This window comes from Molossus molossus, unplaced genomic scaffold (genome assembly GCF_014108415.1).
Source record: "Molossus molossus isolate mMolMol1 unplaced genomic scaffold, mMolMol1.p scaffold_m16_p_2, whole genome shotgun sequence".
Classification (NCBI taxonomy): Eukaryota; Metazoa; Chordata; class Mammalia; order Chiroptera; family Molossidae; genus Molossus; species Molossus molossus.
Window position 1 is genome coordinate 37,900,861 of NW_023425355.1, and position 20,195 is coordinate 37,921,055.

General features: G+C 39.7%; 1 protein-coding gene and 1 pseudogene across 3 annotated transcripts in view; one reads left to right on the plus strand and one right to left on the minus strand.

The window, feature by feature from the left end:
• The window catches only part of TMEM164 (transmembrane protein 164), a 241,658-nt gene that overhangs the window by 107,438 nt on the left and 114,025 nt on the right, over nt 1–20,195 (plus strand). The gene's annotated exons all lie outside the window — the stretch shown is intronic.
• On the minus strand, nt 19,981–20,124 carry LOC118636876 (annotated as a pseudogene).

Consider the following 20,195-nt stretch of genomic DNA (forward strand, 5'->3'; position numbering starts at 1 on the left):
AAAGTTTTCAAACAGATTCTCCATCCCATGCTCACTCTCTTCTTCTTCTAGCACCCCTTTGATGCGGATGTTGGTATACTTTATGTTGTCTCAAATGTCTCTTAAACTATCTTCATTTTTTTAAACATTGTCTTTTGCTGCTCTGATTGGGTGTGTTCTGCTACCTTGTCTTCAGAATTGCTGATTGAATCCTCTGCTTCATCCAACCTACAGTTTATTTTTTCTAGTGTATTTATCATTTCAGATGTTGTATTCTTCATTTTTGACTGGTTCTCCTTTTATGGTTTCTATGTCCTTTTTCATGATGTTGTAGTTTCTCTAAGTTCCTTGTAGTTCTCACTAAGTTCTTTGATCATCCTTATAACCATATTTTTAAACTCTGTATCTTATCAATTGCTTGCCTTCATTTCATTTAGCTCTTTTTCTGGAGACTTCTGTTCTTTCATCTGGGGCCTGTTTCTTTGTCTCCCCATTTTTGCCACATCTTTGTGTTTGTTTATATGTATTAGGTAGATCTGCTATGGCTTCCAGTCTGGTAGGGTGGTCTTATGTACTAGGTATCCTGTGGGACCCAGTTGCGTAGTTTCATTGATCACTTGAGCTGGGTGCTCCTGGTGTATCCCTTGTGTGGGATATTTTGGGCCTTTGTCTTGTAGTTTTGTCTTAATTTCAATTGGTTTGTTTGTGTGTGGTGTTGACTGTCATGGTGGCTGACTATGAAGATCAACCCTGACCACAGTATATGAGCTGTTATGCAGGTGACCACACAGAGCAGTACTCACCTCAGTAGCATCTGGTGCCTGCCGGCATCTCCCTTTAGATATGCTGCTTGTGAAGCTAATTGATTCTGCTCTAATGTTGTCTGAAGCTGGCTACTGGGTGCTTTGGTTCTGAGGCCTCTTTTTTTTTTTGGTTAATCTTTACCTAAGGATATATTTTCCATTAATTTTCAGAGAGAGTATAAGGGCCCTGGCCAGTTTGGCTCAGCAGTTAGAGCATCAGCCTGCAGACCAATGAGTCACAGGTTTGCTTTCAGTCAATGGCATGTACCTCAGTTGCAGTTTGTGCCTGGCCCTGGTCGGGGTCGTGCAGGAGACAACCAGTCGATGTGTCCCTCTCACGTCGATGTTTCTCTCCCTCTCCCTCCCTCTTACTCTATCTGAGGATAAATGGAAAAATGTCCTTGGGTGAGGATTTAAAAAAGAGACTGTATAAGGGAGGAATGGGGAGAGAGAAACATCGATGTGAGAGAGACACATCAATTGGTTACCTCTTGCATGTGCCCCCACTAAGACCTAGGATTATACCTGGAACCCAGGTATGTGTCCTTGACAGGGAATTGAACCCACTGTGTGGGTCGATGCTCTAACTACTTAGCAACCTGGCCAGGGCAGGTTCTGGGGCCTCTTGGGGGGGAGTATGGAGCCAGCAAAAGTCTGACACTACCTGGGACTGACCCTGGGCAACCTGTTTGGAGTTTCTAAGTGATCCACAGTTTGTGGCTGCTTCTGCTGGGCCTGGGTGTGTGCAGGAAGGATTGAGCTGTGTGCCAAAGTTACATTTTCCCAGCACTGGGCCTGGGGGCAGGTCAGCAATAGTCCTAAACAACCTTGATATCTGCCTCTGCCTGCCTTCACTTGCCAGCTTTCTGTTAGGCTAAGTCTCTGAAAGAGCCTCTGGTGGTATTCAACATGCATGAGGTAGGTTCTCAATGAATCACTATGTAGGGGCGATTGGTGTTCATCAGATCTATACAGGTTCAAACTCGGTGTCAGTGCTGGGTCTGGGGCCACTTAGCAAATGTCCCAAGGTATACCAAGTCTAGCTGCCACCTACTGAGTGCTCACACAGTTTAGTGATTGGATGATGTTTCAGGTAGTCCTTAAGGTGAAGCCAACAATGTTTATCAAGCCCAAACAGATCAAAATTTGGCTGTGTTAAAGGATGGCTGTTTTCCAGTAGGGCATGTGAGGGGAAAATGGCCCCATCATATAGCCACACAGTTCAATCTGTCCCAGATTCTGTTAGGAGAAGATGAAGCTCAGCAGGGTGGGGCTGCCTGGATTCAGGAGGATGAGGCTAGTGGGTCTCCTGTGAGGGGGAAGTGTCAGTCAGGCTTGGGGAAATTGTGGGTGAGTGGCCCCCACCACAGAGTCACACAACTCAGTCTGATTCAGATTCTGCTCAGACCTCAGCAGGGCAGAGCCACCAGTAGTTGGGAGGATGGGGCTGCTGGGAGCCTGGAAAACGAGGTTAGCAAATCTCCCATGATGAGGAAGCACCAGTCAGGTTCTCAGGAAAGTCGTGTGAATGACTCCTGCCCAAAGCCACACAAGTCAGTCCACCTGTACCCCCTTAGTCAGTCCAGAACTCTACACTCTGGTTCAGGTTGCTAACTCTTCAGCAAGGTGCAAGCTTCTTAGGGTGGGGCAACAGGGAGTTCAGAGGTTGGGGCTGTTGTTGCAGTCTTCCAGGCTAATGCTGTATGGAGGGGAGTACTCCACCCTAGAAAGATGGCATCTGCATTGTGGGAGAGGGATTCAGCTCAAGGATCCTGGTGGCTGTCCCTTCAGTGTTATTCTCAGAGCCACAGACCCCAGACTTTTCTCTCATGACTTTACTCCACTCTGCCCTTCCCCCGATGGATCCCAGGATGAGTGGCTGCCAATGAGATTTTGTGTGTTGGCCCTTGAAGAGTGTGCCTTTGTCTCTAGCAGACTCCCATCTCTCCATGGCAGACAGAATACCCACGGGTTTTCATAGCCAGATATTATGTAAACACCTCTTCCCAACTCTGGTGCTCTGGGCTGGGGAACCCAGCTTGAGGTTGCGATTCCAAGTTTCTCAGGGAGAACCAATGTAGCTGAGATATTTCTTCAGAATTTCAGCTGCTGCTCATGGGAGCAGGGTCAGTCCTTTTTTGTGCCTCCACCTTCCTACAAGTTTCAATGTGGTTTGTTCTATAAATCCTTGGTTATTTGATTGCTCTGTATTTTACTTGTAATTCCAGTTTAATCCTGGGAAATGATCAGTAAACATCCATCCATTCTGCTGCCATCTTGGATCTTCCTGGTAAACTTTTTATATACTAGTATATATTTATGAATTCTCTATTCTATATCATCTATTTGTTTATTTGTGTACCCAAATCACATCGGTTTGATTACATTAGCTTAAAAAATATTTCTCTGGGCGATTCTTAGGCATTTTTTTCTTACAAACAAATTTTCATATCACTTTTTTTTTGTTATTAATTAATTTATTTTTGTTACAGATGATTCTAATTTCTCCCCCACTGATTTTCCCTCCCTCCCTGTCCTTTCCTGAGCTTTGTAGTCCATGACCATTGTTCATGCATACATGCATATAAGTTCTGTGGTTCATCTCTCCCCACCACCCCCTCTTCTGGGGATTGTCAGTCTGTACCCCACTTCCATGTCTCTGGGACTACCCTACTCCTCAGACTGTTATGTTCATTATAGTCTACAAATAAGTGAGATCATATGATACTTGTCTTTCTCTGTTTGGCTTCTTTCACATAGGATAATACTTTCCAGGTCACGTCATGTCGTCTCAAAGGATAAGAGATCTTTCTTTTTTACAGCTGTGTAGTACTCCAATGTGTATATGTACCACAGCTTTTTTATTCATTTGTCTACTGATGGACACTTGGGCTGTTTCTAGAACTTAGCTATTGTAAATAGTGCTGCTACAAACATGGGGGTACATATATTCTTTCTGATTGGTGTTTCAGGCTTCTTAGGGTATATTCCTACAAGTGGGAAGACTTGGTCAAATGGCAGTTCAATTTTTAATTTTTTGAGGTAACAGCATAGTGTTTTCCACAGTGGCTGCAACTCTCTGCATTCCCACCAGCAGTGTACTAGAGGCCCCATTTCTCCACACCCTAGCCAACACTTGTTGTTTGATGATTTGTTGATGGTGGCCATTCTGACAGGTATGAGGTGATACCTCATTGTTGTTTTAATTTGCATCTCTCTGATGATTAGTGATGTTGAGCATTTCTTCATATGTCTCTTGGCCATTTGTATGTTCTTTTTGGAAAGGTGTCTATTTAGTTCCTCTGCCCATATTTCAATTGGGTTCTTTGTCTTTCTTTTGTTGAGTTGTATGAGCACTCTATATATATTGGAAATGAACCCCTTATCTGATATATCATTGGCAATTATGCTCTCCCATACAGTGGGTAGCCTTTCCATTTTGATGATTGTATCTATCTTTTGCTGTGCAGAAGCTTTTCAGTGTGATGTAGTCCCATGTGTTCATTTTCTCCTTTGTTTTTATTGACGTAGGTGATGTATCAGTGAAAATTCTGCTTTGTATGATGTCTGAAATATTGTTGCCTACAGTTTCTTCTAGGATTTTTATGGATTCATGAGTCACATTTAAGTCTTTTATCCATTTAGAGTTTATTCTTGTGTAGGGTGTAAGTTGATGGTCTAGTTTCATTTTTCTGCATGCAGCTGTCCAATTTTCCCAACACCATTTATTAAAGAGGCTATCCTTACTCCACTGTATGCTCTGGCCACCTTGATCAAATATTAATTGAACATATTGCCTTGGGTCCATATGGGTTCTCTCTTCTGTTCAACTGGTCTATATGCCTGTTCTTGTGCCAGTACCAGGCTGTTTTGATTACAGTGGCTTTGTAGTATAACCTGAAATGTGGTAATGTGATACCTCCAACTTTATTCTTTTTTTCCCCAAGATTGCTGTGGCTGTTTGAGGTCTCTTTTGGTTCCATATGAACTTTTGAAGTACTTGTTCTAATTCTGTGAAGTATGCCATTGGTATTTTGTTGGAGATTGCATTGAATGTATAGATTGCTTTGGGTAGTATGGACATTTTAATGATTTTAATTCTTCCAATCCATGAACAGGGTATGTGTTTCCACTTTTTTATATCTTCCTCTATTTCTTTTTTCAATGACCTGTAATTTTCTGCGAATAGGTCCTTCATTTCTTTGGTTAAGTTTATTCCTAGGTATCTAAATTTTTTTGCCGCAATGGTAAATGGGGTTGTTTTCTTAGTTTCACTTTCTGTGAGTTCATCCTTGGTGTATAAGAATGCCATCGATTTCTTGACGTTAATTTTGTATCCTGCTACTTTTCCAAATTCATTTATTAAGTCTAGTAAATTTTTGATCGAGTCTTTGGTGTTTTCTACATATAGTATCATGTCATCTGCAAATAATGACAGTTTCACTTCCTCCTTTCCAATTTGGATCCCTTTTATTTTTTCTTCCTGTCTGATTGCTGTGGCTAAGATTTCTATTACTATGTTAAATAAGAGTGGCGAAAGTGGGCATCATTGTCTTGTTCCTGTTCTTAAGGGAAATGCTTTTAGTTTTTGCCCATTGAGTATGATGTTGATTGTAGGACTTTCATATATGGCCTTTATTATGTCAAGATATGATCCCTCTATTCCCACATTGCTGAGCGTTTTTATCAGAAATGGATGCTGGATTTTGTCGAAGGCTTTTTCGGCATCTATTAATATGATCATGTGGTTTTTATTCTTCATTATATTTATGTGGTTTATCATATTTATTGATTTGCGAATATTGTACCAGCCTTGCATTCTTGGAATGAATTCCACTTGGTAATGGTGGATAATTTTTTTGGTGTATTGCTGGATGCGATTTACTAGTATTTTGTTCAGGATTTTGGCATCTATGTTCATCAGGAATATTGGCCTATAGTTTTCGTTCTTTGTGGTGTCTTTTTCTGGTTTTGGATTAGAATATTGCTGGCCTCATAAAAGGAGTTTGGAAGTCTTCCTTCTTCTTGAATTTTTTGAAATAGTTTGAGGAGAATGGGTGTTAGTTCTTCTTTGAATGTTCGGTAAAGCTGCCCCGTGAAGCCATCTGGGCCTGGGCTTTTGTTTGCTGGGAGAGACTTGATTACATCTTCAATTTCTTCTCTTGTTATTGGTCTGTTCAAATTTTCTATCTCTTCCTGGTCCACTATTCGGAGACTATGTGTTTCTGGAAATTTGTCCATTTTGCTTAGATTATCGAACTTGTTGCCATATAATCATTCATAGTAGTTGTTAACGATCTTTTGTATTTCTGTGGTGTCAGTTGTTACTTCTCTTTCATTTCTGATTTTGTGTATTTGGGTTCTTTCTCTTTGTTCCTTGGTGAGTCTAGCTAAGGGTACATCAATCTTGTATATCTTTACGAAAAAGCAGCTCTTTGTTTCATTAATCCTTTGAATTGTTTTTTTTTGACTCTGTCATTTGTTTTGGCTCTAATTTTTACTATTTCCTTTCTTCTACTTGCTCTGTTTTTTTGTTTTTGTTTTTTTTTCTCTCTAGTTCTTTAAGGTGTGAGGTTACATAGTCTATTAGAGATTTTTCTTGTTTTTTGAGGTAGGCATGTAGTGCTATGAACTTCCCTCCCAGAACTTTAGCTGCAGCCCATAGATTTTGTGTTGTTGTGTCTTCATTTTCATTGGTTTCCAGGAAGTTTTTAATTTCTTCCTCGATCTCCTCAGTAACCCATTCATTGTTTAATAACATGCTATTTAGCTTCCATGTGTTCATATGTCTTTCCATGTTCTTTTTGCAGTTGATTTCTAGTTTCATGCCATTGTGATCTGAGAAGATGCTTGATATGATTTCAGTCTTCTTGAACTTGTAGAGACTTAGTTTGTGCCCTAACATGTGGTCTGTCTTTGAGCATGTCCCATGTGCACTTGAGAAGAATGTGAATTCTGTAGTTTTGGGGTGTAATTCTCTGTAGATATCTATTAAATCCATTTTGTCTAGTGCTTCATTTAGAGTCTCTGGTTCCTTGCTAATATTTTGTCTAAAGGATCTATCTAGTGATGTCAGCAGGGTGTTGAAGTCCTCTGCTATGATTGTATTGCTATCGATTTCTTTTCTGAAGTCCTCCAGAAGATTTTTAATATATTTATGTGCTCCTATAATGGGTGCATATATGTTTATCAAGGTTATATCTTCCTGTTGGATAGATCCTTTCAATATTATGCAGTGGCCTTCTTTGTGTCTAGTTATGGCCTTTATTTTGAAATCTGTTTTATCAGATATGAGTATTGCTACTCCAGCTTTTTTTTTCCTTTCCATTTCCTTGGAAGATTTTTTTTCCTTCCCTTCATTTTCAACCTATGTGAGTCTTTTGTTGTGAGATGGGTCCCTTGTAAACAACATATAGATGAGTCATGCTTTCTTATCCAATCAGCTATTCTGTGTCTTTTTATGGGAGCATTCAGTCCATTTACATTTCAGGTGATTATTGATATGCACTTATTTATTGGCATTTTTGTTTAGTGTGGTTCTATTTTTCTTCCCATTTCTCCTACTAATTACAGCAGTCCTTTTAACATTTCTTGCAGTGCAGGTTTGGTGCTAATGTATTCCCTTAGCCTTTATTTTGTCTGAGAAGCTCTTTATTTGACCTTCTATTTAAAATGATTGCCTTGCTGGGTAGAGTAGTCTTGGATTCATATCCTTGTTTTTCATGACCTTGATTACCTCATGCCATTCCCTACTGGCCTGTAATGTTTTTGTTGAGAAGTCAGCTGAGAGTCTTATGTTTTTTCTTTTGTAGGTAACCTGTTGCTTTTCTCTTGCTCCTTTTAGGATTCTCTTGTTGTCTTTAATTTTTGACACTTTGATTACCATGTGTCTTGGTGTGGGCCTGTTTGGGTTCTTCGTACTTGGGGCTCTCTGTGCTTCTTTTTTTTTATCCTCACCCGAGGACATTTTTCCATTTTTTGTTCAGATAGAGCGGGAGGGAGAGAGAGAGAAACACCGATGTGAAGGGACACATCGAGTGGCTGCCACCCTCACGACCAACCAGGGCCGGGGACAAACTGCAACCGAGGTACATGCCCTTAGCGGGAACTGAACCCGGGTCTCTCTGTACCGCAGGCCGACGCTCTAACCGCTGAGCCAAACCGGCCAGGGCTCTCTGTGCTTCTTGAAGTTGAATGCCTTCTTCCTTCACCAAAATAAGGAAGTTTACTGTCACTGTTTTTTCAAATATATTTGCTAACCCTTGTTCATTTTCTTCTTCTTCAGGGACTCCTATGATGCAAATGTTATTACGTTTCCTGTTGTTCCACAGTTCTCTTAAGCTGTTTTCCTTTTTTGTAAAATATTTTTACCTTTTTGTTTTCTGATTGGTCGATTTTTTCTGCCCTATCTTTTAATTCACTGATCCAGTCCTCAGCTTCCTCTTCTCTGCTACTTAGACTTTCCAATGTTTCTTTTTTTTATTTTTTATTTCTGATATGCCATTCTTCATTTCTTCTTGGCGGTTTTTAATTTCCAACTGGTTGATTTTCAACATTTCTATGTCTTTACTCATCGTGCTCATATCCTTACACATGCTGTTTAGCTTCCTCAATGTCTTGGCTCTGAATTCTAGTTCTGTTAACTTGCTTAAGTGCACCTTATTTATCTCATCCTCGGTAGAGGTCTCTTGTTCTTTCATTTGGCTTTTGTTTCTGTGTTTCACCATTTTGGCTATCACAGTGGGCTTTGGAGCCTGCCAAATATTTCCTGTGGGTGTTGGTGTTCTGTTGTTTGTGGCTTCTTCTTCTGGGTTTGGATGAGGCAGGGATGACCTACTTTAAACACCACTATCAAGTCTTAACTTTACTGTTTAGAGATGCTAGCCCAGGGAATGGTAGTTATCCACTAGCTTTTTTGCCTGTAAGCTATTACTAGTGGTCACCTGAAGAACCTTGATTTCTGTGTTGAATGAAAAACTCCTTCAGGTGCTCAGTGTAAGAGGATTTCCTGATGGTGGGGCAGCTGCTGGTTATTATTGGGCCTCAATTAGCATTTCAATGGCCACTGGGTGGGGTTGAATCTCCGAGGGAGGGGCCATCACCTCTCCCCAGGGCCCTGGGAAGGAGTAAGATGACCACAGTCCTGGGTGGCTGCACTCAGCAAAAGCTCTTTGCTCCCTCCAAATCCCGAGTGTTTCCACACAGTTCCAGTCCAGTCCGCCCTCCCTCTGCCGGAGCCCAAGGTGAGTGGCTGCTGCCAATTTAGCCTCTGTCCGGAATCTGCACAGTGGAGATGCCTGGGACTTTAACCCGAGGGCTCCGCTCCCAGCCTAGGTCGCAGGAACCAGGCAAGGCCCCAGGTCCCAGCCAAGGCCGCTGCAGTTCCCAGCCGAGGCTGCTGCAGGTCTCAGCTGAGGCTGCAGCAGGTCCCCGCCAAGGGTGCAGGTCCCAGCTCAGGCCGCTATGGACCGTGGACTCCCTGCCCCCCTCGCGTCCTCGCCAGCTTACCAGCATTGAGTCAGTGTCCCTGGTTATGTGGTCCTCCAAGCTTCCTTTCGGTTGCCCCTTCTTGAAGAATTGTCTTTATTTTCGTTGTAATTCCAGTTTGGTCCTGGGAGATGGTCTGTGTAGTTTCCATTCACTCCGCTGCCATTTTTCTATATTCATATCACTTTTATTCAACCCTTACCCCCATTTGGATTCTAATTAAAATTGCATTAAATTTATATTTCAGTTTTGGGAAAATTGATTAAAAAAAAACAATATAGCTATTTTATCTAACAAATTGTAATTTTCACATTTGTTTTAATTTTTTAATATTTTTATTGTTTTTTGTTTTTTTTTTTTGAGAGAGAGAGAGAGAGAAACATTTATGTGAGAGAAAAACATCCATTGGCTGTCTCGTGCATGCCTCCTACTGGGGATCAAGTCCGCAACCTGGGCATGTGCCCTGACCGGGAATCGAACTGGGACCTCTCAGTCCATGGGATGTTGCTCAATCCACTGAGCCACACCAGCTGGACAAATTTTCTCATTTCTTTAAATCTTTTTTTATGTATTTCAGTTTTATTTATTCATATATATATAAATATATGATATATATATATTTATTCCATGCTATTCTTGATATAGTTCTTAAAGAATTAATAGCATTTTTTATTGTTCCTCATAAGTAGAATATTTTTGTTCTTTCTATTTCTAAATGCTTCCTTTTAGAATAGAGAAAGGTTATTGGATTGAAAAATAATTCTTATCTCTTACAATCTCACCAAATTTTTGTTTTCACAGTTAAATAGTGCTACTATGTCTAAAACCAATTTGCAATTGAAATGTTTTCTGTGTTCCTCAATATTGGTAGCATTTGTTAGATAGCCTATTATATTTACATAGTTTCCATATTTACTTAGAAATATTTTAAAAGGGGCCCTGGCTGATTTGGCTCAGTGATTACAGCGTTGGACTGTGGTCCAGAGAGACCCGGGTTTGGTTCCTGCTAAGGGTACGTACCTCAGTTGCAGTTTGTCCCTGGCCCTGGTTGGTTCATGTGGGTGGCAACCAGTCGATGTGTCCCTTTCAAGTTGATGTTTCTCTCTCTCTCTCCTTCCCCCTCTGTCTGAACAAACAATGGAAAAATGTCCTCAGGTGAGGATAAAAAACTATTTTAAAAGGGAATGCTTTCTTTATTCTGTCAAACGCTTTTCCAGACGTTTCTTGATTGTGTTTTTTTTTTTCTTTCCATTTACGTTTTTGATACAATGAATTATGTCGATAGATACATTAGTGGAATAAGCCCTGCCAATCACAGTATATTATTATTTATTACATTGATGGATTCTATTTCTTAATCTTTGATGTAGAAGTTGGTGTCAGTGTTCACAAGATTGGAGTCATTTTTTCATCATGGTTAAGAATTAAAATTATGGTGATTATGTGAAATTAACTGCAGAATGTGCCCTCTTTTTCTCTGGCCTGCGATACTTGAATTACCCTTAGAAATGATGTATTTTTTCTTTGATTTTTAAAAATTAATTTATTTTTGTTACAGATGTTTCTCCTTTTTCCCCCACTGATTCCCCCCTTCCCCTCACTCCCTGCCCTGTCCCCAGGTTTGTTGTCCATGTCCATCGTTCATGCATACATGCATATAAGTTCTGTGGTTTATCTCTCCCCCTCCACACCCTCTTCTGGGGATTGTCAGTCTGTACCCCACTTCCACGTCTCTGGGACTACCCCATTCCTCAGACTATTATGTTCACTGTGTTCCACAAGTAAGTGAGATCATATGATACTTCTTTCTCTGTTTGGCTTGTTTCACTTAGGATAATACTCTCCAGGTCCTTCCATGTCTTCTTAAAGGATCAGAGATCTTTCTTTCTTACAGCTGCGTAGTACTCCATTGTGTATATGTACCACTGCTTTTTTATCCATTCGTCTACAAATGGACATTTGGGCTGTTTCCAGAACTTAGCTATTGTAAATAGTGCTGCTACGAACATGGGGGTACATATATTCTTTCTGATTGGTGTTTCAGGCTTCTTGGGGTATATTCCTAGAAGTGGGATCATTGGGTCAAATGGCAGTTCCATTTTAAATTTTTTTCAGTAACACCATATTGTTTTCCATAGTGGCTGCACCAGTCTGCATTCCCACCAGCAGTGGACTAGAGTCCCCTTTTCCCCATACCATCGCCCACACTTATTGTTTGATGATTTGTTGATGGCAACCATTCTGACAGGTGTGAGGTGATACCTCATTGTTGTTTTAATTTGCATCTCTCTGATGATTAGTGATGTTGAGCATTTCTTCATATGTCTCTTAGCCATTTGTATGTCCTGTTTGGCGAGGTGTCCGTTTAGTTCCTCTGCCCATTTTTGAATTGGGTTCTTTGTGTTCCTTTTGTTAAGTTGTATGAGCACTCTATATATATTGGAAATTAACCCATTATCTGATATATCATTGGAAATTATGCTCTCCCATACGGTGAGTTGCCTTTCCATTTTGATAATTGTATCTTTTGCCGTGCAGATGCTTTTACGTTTGATGTAGTCCATGTGTTCATTTTCTCCTTTGTTTCTGTTGCCTTAGGTGATGTATCTGTGAAAATTCTTCTGCATATGATGTCTGAAATTTTGTTGCCTACAGTTTCTTCTAGGATTTTTATGGATTCATGAGTCACATTTAAGTCTTGTAATCTAAACAGCCTGGTACTGGCACAAAAACAGGCAGATAGATCAATGGAACAGAACAGAGAACTCAGAAATGGACCCAAGGCAATATGCTCAATTAATATTTGACAAAGGGGGGCAAGAGCATACAGTGGAGTAAAGACAGCCTCTTTAATAAATGGTGCTGGGAAAAGTGGACAGCTACATGCAAAAAAATGAAACTAGACCATCAATTTACACCATACACAAGAATAAACTCAAAATGGATAAAAGAAATGATGTGTTTTTGAAGATCACATAAAACTTAGTGTGAAGCCCATCTGGTGTTAGTGCCTTTTTCAGTTAGTAGACCTTTACTCACCTTTCCCATGTCTTCTATGTTAGTCTGTTCAAATCTTTTTGAGTCAATTTTGGTTATTTGTATTTTGCAGGTAAATTATCCATGTCTTCAGACTTCATAAATCTGTTGCCATTAATTTAGTTGAGTGTGTAGAATCCTCTTATTTTATAATTTTAAAATCTATCTTGTCATCTATAGCCATGTGTTCTTTCTTGGGCTTAATCTTGTCTCTTATTTGTTCTCTCTGGTATTTTGTTTATTTAAAAAATATAGATATATATTTTATGTTAAATCAGGTTAATAAGCACTTTACCTATTTTTGGTTGCTTTATACAACCCATTTTTATATATAGTTATCATTTTTATTATTTTATGTATTTTTTACTTATTTTTCATTTTTTATCTTTATTGATTTTCTCTTCCTTATTTTTCTTATCTCTCAACATTTATATTCATTCCTTTATTTTTGTCTTCTTTAATTATAGTTTTCTATTCTGCTTTCTTCACTTAATGATATGTTTTCCCTATTTTATTACAAATTTATCGTGCACATCATTTTAAATTAAACTTTATATTTTGAGATAATTATATAACGTAATAAATATCATATATCTTCATATCATATCATAATATAGATTTAGTTATAAGAAAAATACAGATCCCTTGTATTCCTTATCTAATTTCCTCCAGTGGTAACCTCTTGTAAACCTATAGTACAATAGCACAACCAAGATATTGACGTTGATACAGTCAAGGTATTGAACAGTTTCATCACCATGTGAATCTGTCCTGTTGTCCTTTAATAGACACACCCACCACCTTCCCAGCTAACCTTGTCCCTAATCCCTGGCAACTAATCTGTTCTCCATGTCTATACGTTTGTCTGTTCATTAATGTTAAATAAATGGAACCGTCACACAGTATGTCACCTTTGGGATTGCCTGTTTTTTTTTTTGTTTTTTTTTTTTAATTTAGCATAATTCCTTGGAGATTCATCTAAGTTTTTACCACGCACATCATTTTCATGTGTGCATATTATTCTATTGTGTAGAAATACCACATGCAATGTGAGGTTAAAAATCGATATTTTCGAAAGTAGACAGCTCTTAAAATAACCCTACCTTGCATTAGTATAATGTGTTACTGTTTTCTCTTTTTTTTTTTTATCCTCACGCGAGGACATTTTTCCACTTTTTGTACAGATAGAGTGGGAGGGAGAGAGAGGAAGAGAGAGAGAGAGAGAGAGAGAGAGAGAGAGAGAGAGAGAGAGAAACATCGACGTGAAAGGGACACATCACGTGGCTGCCACCCGCACACCCAACCAGGGCTGGGGACAAATTGCAAAAAGGTACATGCCCTTAGCGGGACCCGAACCCGGGTCTCTCTAGACCACAGGCCAACGCTCCAACTGCTGAGCCAAACCAGCCAGGGCAGTTTTCAAAGTATTCTATCTTAAATGTTCTCATCTAATCCTTCTAATAGTGCTGTGAGATAGGGAATATATTATCACATTACAAAAAAAGCTGTTTGGGCCAAGAGATATTAAATAACTTGGCTAAAATTACAGAGTGGCAGAGTCAGGATTCTCATTTGTTTCCTGCTAACGCTGAGGCAGATTTACTATGTTCCTAGGCACAGTGGGAATCACTTAACATGTATTGTCTCATTTAATCCTTCCGACAAACCTATGTGGGAGTTACAAGTAGTATTCCCACTTAGATTTAAAAAATGGAGATTCAGAAAGTTTCAGTGACTTATGTGGCTGGTAAATGATGCAGGTGGGATTTGATCCAATGTCTCTGTGACTCCAGAGCTCGTGCTCCTAATCAGTTCCTTATGTTGCTTAAGTGAATATTTTCTGCTATTCTAGTATTATTTAAGGGGTTAAAACCACAAAAACATCCTATTTAAAATTTCCTAAATCTTGATGTACACAGGTGGGCACTATTGTGGTTTTTATGCCAGTGTGTTCTGTGGGTTCACTGATGATCACTGTATACCCATCTCTTGTTTTTTTCTATTGTCCCCTTACCATACCAACCATGCATGAATTTGTCTGCTTTCCAGCTAAGCAGAGGCTGGCATGTTCTTTATGGTAGCATGCCCAGTCAGTGCAGGAAAGGGGTATGCTGTGCCCAGCAGGCCTCATGTCCCATGCTGGGCAGGGGCTAGCAATTCTCATTAGAGTCCAGAATGGGTAGGATTCTCCACAAGGTTCCCATGGTACTCTTGACAAGAGAGAATGACCATTATCCAGTGTTTTGGCTGGGTCCCAGAGAACTTCATTTATGTGCTCCTCATTTGACATGTGACTTGCTAAGTCTGCTGCTAGAAAGACTGCCTCAGTGGAAAGCATGTATTCAGAACATGGAATTATGATTAGAAGGGATTGTGCCTGGTCCACCACTATAGCAACCTTAGTAATGATGTTTTTTTGATCTCTAATTGCTCCAACTCTTAGAATTCCAACCTGCCAGACTTAGACCTCTGAAGGCCTTTTATCCTTCCTGTTCTTGGCTCTTCTGTACATGTTCATATAGCAGTACCAGAATTGCTTATTTTGTTGTGTCTGTAAATGCAGTGCTATTCTGTGTCTGTTTGAATCTGAGCAATCTTCTTTTTATTCATTGGGCTCCTTTGAGTAGTTCTTAACTGAACAACTATCTACCAGCTCCTTCAATATCAAAGCTACAGAATTATTTTCCTCACTTAGGTTTGAGTAAAACCAATATATCCTTAGAGACCACTCAGTGCTTATTTTTTTAAACTCATCTTTATTGTATTACAGATGTTCCCCCCTTTTTTTCCCCATTGACACTCTCCTCCCCAATCCCGTCCCCCTTTTGCTTTCCCCACACTATTGTTGGTGTCCATTGGTTATGCTATATGCATAACCAATAGGTTTATCTCATCCTGCTCTTGCTCCCCCTTCCCTTTGAGGTTCATCAGTCTAAGAACAAATTTGTACTTCATCTTTTTTTACCCATCCCCCTAGCCCCCACACATCTAGCAAGCAACAAAAAGTTCTCTGTATGTATGAGTCTGTTTTTGCTCTGCTTGCTCATTTTATTTGTAGATTCAATTGTTGATAGATATGTATTAGTTGCCATTTTATTGTTTATATTTTGTTCTTCTCCTTCAAGAAGACTCTTCAACATTTCATATAATAATGGTTTGGTGGTGATGAACTCCTTTAGCTTTTTCTTGTCTGGGAAACTCTTGATATGTCCATCGATTCTAAAGATAGCTTTGTAGGATAGAGTAATCTTGGTTGTAGGTCATTGCTTTTCATCACCTTGAATATCTCATGCCACTCCTTTCTGGCCTGCAAAGTTTCTTTTGAGAAATCAGCTGACAGTCTTATGGGAGCTCCTTTGTAGGTAACAAACTGCTTTTCTCTTGCTGCTTTTAAGATTCTCTGTCTTTAACCTTTGGCATTTTGATGATGATGTGTCTTGGTATGGACTTCTTTGGGTTCATCTTGTTTGGGACTCTCTGTGCTTCCTGGACTTTTATGTCTGTTTCCTTCAGCAAGTTAGGAACGTTTTCTGTCATTATTGTTTCAAATAGGTTTTCAATTTCTTGTTCTCTCTCTTCTCCTTCTGGCACCCCCAAGATGCAAATGTTGGCATGCTTGAAGTTTTCCCAGAGGCTCCTTACACTATGCTTGTTTTTTTGGATTCTTTTTTCTGTTCAGATTGGTTGTTTTTTGTTTCCTTATATTTCAAATTGATGGTTTGCTTCTTGGCTTTACCTACTCTACTATTGATTCTCTGTAAATTATTCTTTATTTCAGTTAGTGCATCCTTCATTTCTGACTGGTCCTCTTTTATGTTGTTGATATTCTCACTAAGTTCCTTGAAGTTCTGATTAAGTTCCTTGAAGTTCTCAGTAAGTTCTTTGAAGTTCTAAGTTCCTTGAGTATCCTTATAACCAGTGTTTTGAATTCTGCATCTGATTGATTACTTATCTCCATTTTGTTTAGTTCTTTTCCTGGAGTTTTGTTTTTTTCTTTCATTTGGGACATGTTTCTTTGTCTCCTCATTTTGTCTGCTTCCCTGTGATTGTTTCTATGTATTAGCTAGAGTTGCTATGTCTCCTAGGCTTCCTAGGGTGGTCTGTTGTTATAGGTGTCCTGTAGGATCCAGTGGTTCTGCCTCCCTGATCACCCCAGCGGGGCCCTCAAGGTGCACCCCTAGTATGGACTGTATACCCATCTGTTTTAATTGAGTCTTGATTGCTGTTCACACAGTGGGAGGGATTTACTCAGGCTGATCAGCTGCAAGGACTGGCTGTGCCCATTGACCACTGACCTCTGACTCCCTTGGAGGATCAGCTGTGTAGGGGCCCACCACACAGTGCAAGATGTACTTCATCAGGGCTCTGGTACTCACTGAGTCTGCTCATTGAGTGTGTCACTTATGGAGGTAGTTGGGTGGTGGTGTTTTGATGTGGTCTGAAGGTGTCCACTGGGTGTGCTGGCTCTAAGGCAAGATCAGATACTGCCTGTGTTCTATCTGGGGCCATCAGGCATAAGCTACAAAGTGATTTGCAGATGGCTGCTTCTTGTGCTGGGCTTGGAGGTGCCCAGGAAAAGCCAAGTTGTGAACCAAGTCTGGTTGCTTCTAGTGCCAGACCTGGGGCCACTTAACAAGAAGTATGGGGCTCACTGAGACCAGATGCTGCTTGTTTGAGAGATTTTAGGACACTCTGAAGCAGGACAATCCTATGGTAAAGGCTTTGGAAACAGCTTGGTTGGACCTGAAATTTGGGTGGGGTGGGGCCTCAGGGAATCAACAGGGCAGGGCAAACTGTGTGCCCAGGTCGCTGGAGTCCCAGATATGGCAGCCTTCTGCCACCCCAGGGAAGGGCTCACCAAAGGAACATCAGCCTCCACCAGCACATCTGTCCAGGAGAAAGCTGCCTCTCTAACCCTTGTCCTGAGGCCAAACAGCCCATTTCTTCCCAGTATGTCTCTGGCGCCCATCAAGATGCCTCCCCCTGAGCTTAGAGGGAGCAAATCTAATTAAGTCCATTTGCGGGCCCTTTAAGCAGAATTGCCTAGGACTCCAGAAGCCTCAGCCTCCCTCAGTGTCAGTTCCCACTGGTGTTGCAGCCAGAAGTTATGGGGAATTCTCTTCCTGGCACTGGAACCCTGATCTGGGTGCCTGTTGTGGGATGGGGACCCCTCCCTCCTCAGGGAGGACCTTCCCAGCCAAGGTGTCCCTCCTGATTTTTATCTACCACAGGTGGGTATGGGCCAGACCATCTGCGCTTCAGCCCCTCCTACCAATCTCGATGTGCCTGCTTCTTTAATTTTTTACCTGTAGAACTTCCTTTCAGCTCAATTTCAGGAGGTTCTGAATGATGGTTGTGTTGTAGTTTAGTTGTAATTTTGATGTGGTTGTGGGAGTAGGTGAGTACCGCGTTTACCTACACCACCATCATGACCGGAAGTCCATTCTGTGCTTATTAATCCTGCTATTAAGTTTGAAAAAAAGTTACCTATTAAAATTTCTTTAAATATTGGGCATGAATTTGTGGAAAACAGCTAGTATATTAAATGGAAGGAGATTGAAAATCATAGAAATACAGTCTAGGTAGAAATCCCACAGCTTTGATCAATCTGAAAAGTTTAGCTAAAAGTGGCTTTATTTGACTAGTCCTAATCATAATAGATTAAAGCATGTAAATATTTGAATAAGTACAAATATTATTTAATGCATGGAACATTTTATTGATGGATGGAAGCATAATGTGATTTATATTTAATCTTTCTGGTTTAGACATTATGTTTGTAATTTAAGATTATTATCAAAATGAAAATCCATCCTTCTTAAATTTAACTAAAGGTGGACAAGCTTAAAGATAGAAGAAAACAACTCAGTTTGCTTTGCACATTTAAACATTTTATTTGACATTAATGGCATAATCAAGGAGAAAACAGGTCTGAAAATTGTGGGGGTCAGAGATAGGGAGGAGATCAGAGATATCACTAATTTGAAGAACTAGCCCACCCTGGTACCTTGCTCAAGGAAGGAAGGATATGCAGACACTGATTGATACATGTTTTCAGTGGGCTAATTCAGCACATTCAAGAGGGTCTTAAGACTTGTTATTTCTGAGCAGCTTAGAAACATCGTGATACTCAGCCTCCAAATACAATTGAACACTTCTTCGGAGATTAAAAAAAGTTGTGTCTCAGTTACCTTTGAGAAACATACCTATTCCCATAATATGAATCAACCTGCCTCATGGGTTCTTAATAAATAACATTCCCTTCTGCAAACCTAAAGGAGAAGAAAGTGGGTGGTGATGCAGTGTATCCGGGTACTCCTCAGTTCCCTCCACATCTCCCTGGTGTCTTCTCTCTCTTTTGTTTTTTTCCTCCTTGCTTTTTCCTCAGTTTATTTCCCTTCATATTTTATTATGGAAAATTTCAAACACATACATGTTATGCTAATTATTCGTTATATATTTTAATCTGTGGGTTGTTACTTCATGTTCTCTCCCCAGTTTTTATATAGGGGTGTTTCTCTTCTTGTTGATCTGCATGAGTTGTCTATATGTAAAGAGTATTAATTCTTCGTCAACTTTGCAGTAAATGTTTTCCCCAGAATGTCTTCTAACTGTTGACAATGTTTTTAATGTAAATTTTGTGTTTTATTGGTTAAATTGATTGGTTTCCAAAAGCCGTGTTCAGATCATGGTAACTTCTTCCAGTACTTTTATGCTTGAAGTCTTTAAGACTTTTCCCATTCTAAGATCAGTTAGATGATCTAGTTTTTAATCATTTAAAAATATGTAGCTGTAAGTTTATCTGAAATTTACTTGGTGAATATTATGAGGTAGGGATATATTCCTCCAAATTTTTCATTTATTTGAGCAGTGTTTGTTGAATAACTATTTTCCTATGAATATTGCTGTTACATTTTTATCATACATAAATTCTTATATATGGTAGGGTTTATTTGGAGGGCTTGTTGTACTAGTGCATTGATGTCTCTGTTGGGCTCTCCACCAGTTTCATACTCTTGTCTTTGCAACAATTAGCAGGCCAGGTTTCTCTTTGCCAGTCTCCCCAGCTTTTTACTTGACCCACACTTTTTTCTTATTGAGTCTGAATCATTTTTTCCTTTCAAATGAACGTAGAATGTTACTGTCAGATTCTTCTCCAAAATCCTATTAGTTTTGATCAGAATTATTTAAACCTAAAATTTTATTAGCATTATTACAGTAGTGAGTCTCTCCATCCAGGAAAAGACATAGTATACTTCCTAATTTATTCAAGTTTTCTTTTATGTTCTTTAGAGGTGTGCGTGTTTTCCACATATTTCTCATCAAAGCCATTCCTGGACAGGTTATAGTTTATCATGCCACTTGTTTATTATATCTTCAACCTAATTTTTAGTGGCACATAGGAAATATCTTTATTTATATGTTTATTTCATATTTGACCACAGTGTTTAACACTTCTAAAAGTTTTTCAGTTGCTTCATTTGAATTATATTGGAAATTAATAGTATCAACTCCCATATGATAACTTTATCTCCTTTTAAAGAGCAACCCCCAACCCCCTTGTTTCAAGCCTGATTATATTGGCTAAAACTTCCAGGACAATGATAAATAATACTGGTATCGGCAGGAATTCTTGCCTTACTTCCGATTTTCTTCTCTTTTTTTCTTTTTTTAATGCAGTCCCCCACTACCACAAATTATGCAGTCGAGTTTCCCACATTTGGGGAAGTCGCGGGGGTCAGCACATCTGGAGTGCGATGGATAAGCCTCGCCCTGGGGAAACCACCTTCATGATCATGGTATCTCCCCTGCCATGTCTTACTTCCGATTTTAATGGAAATGTTTCTAGTGCTTCACTATTGACTCTGATGTTGATCGTTGGTTTATATT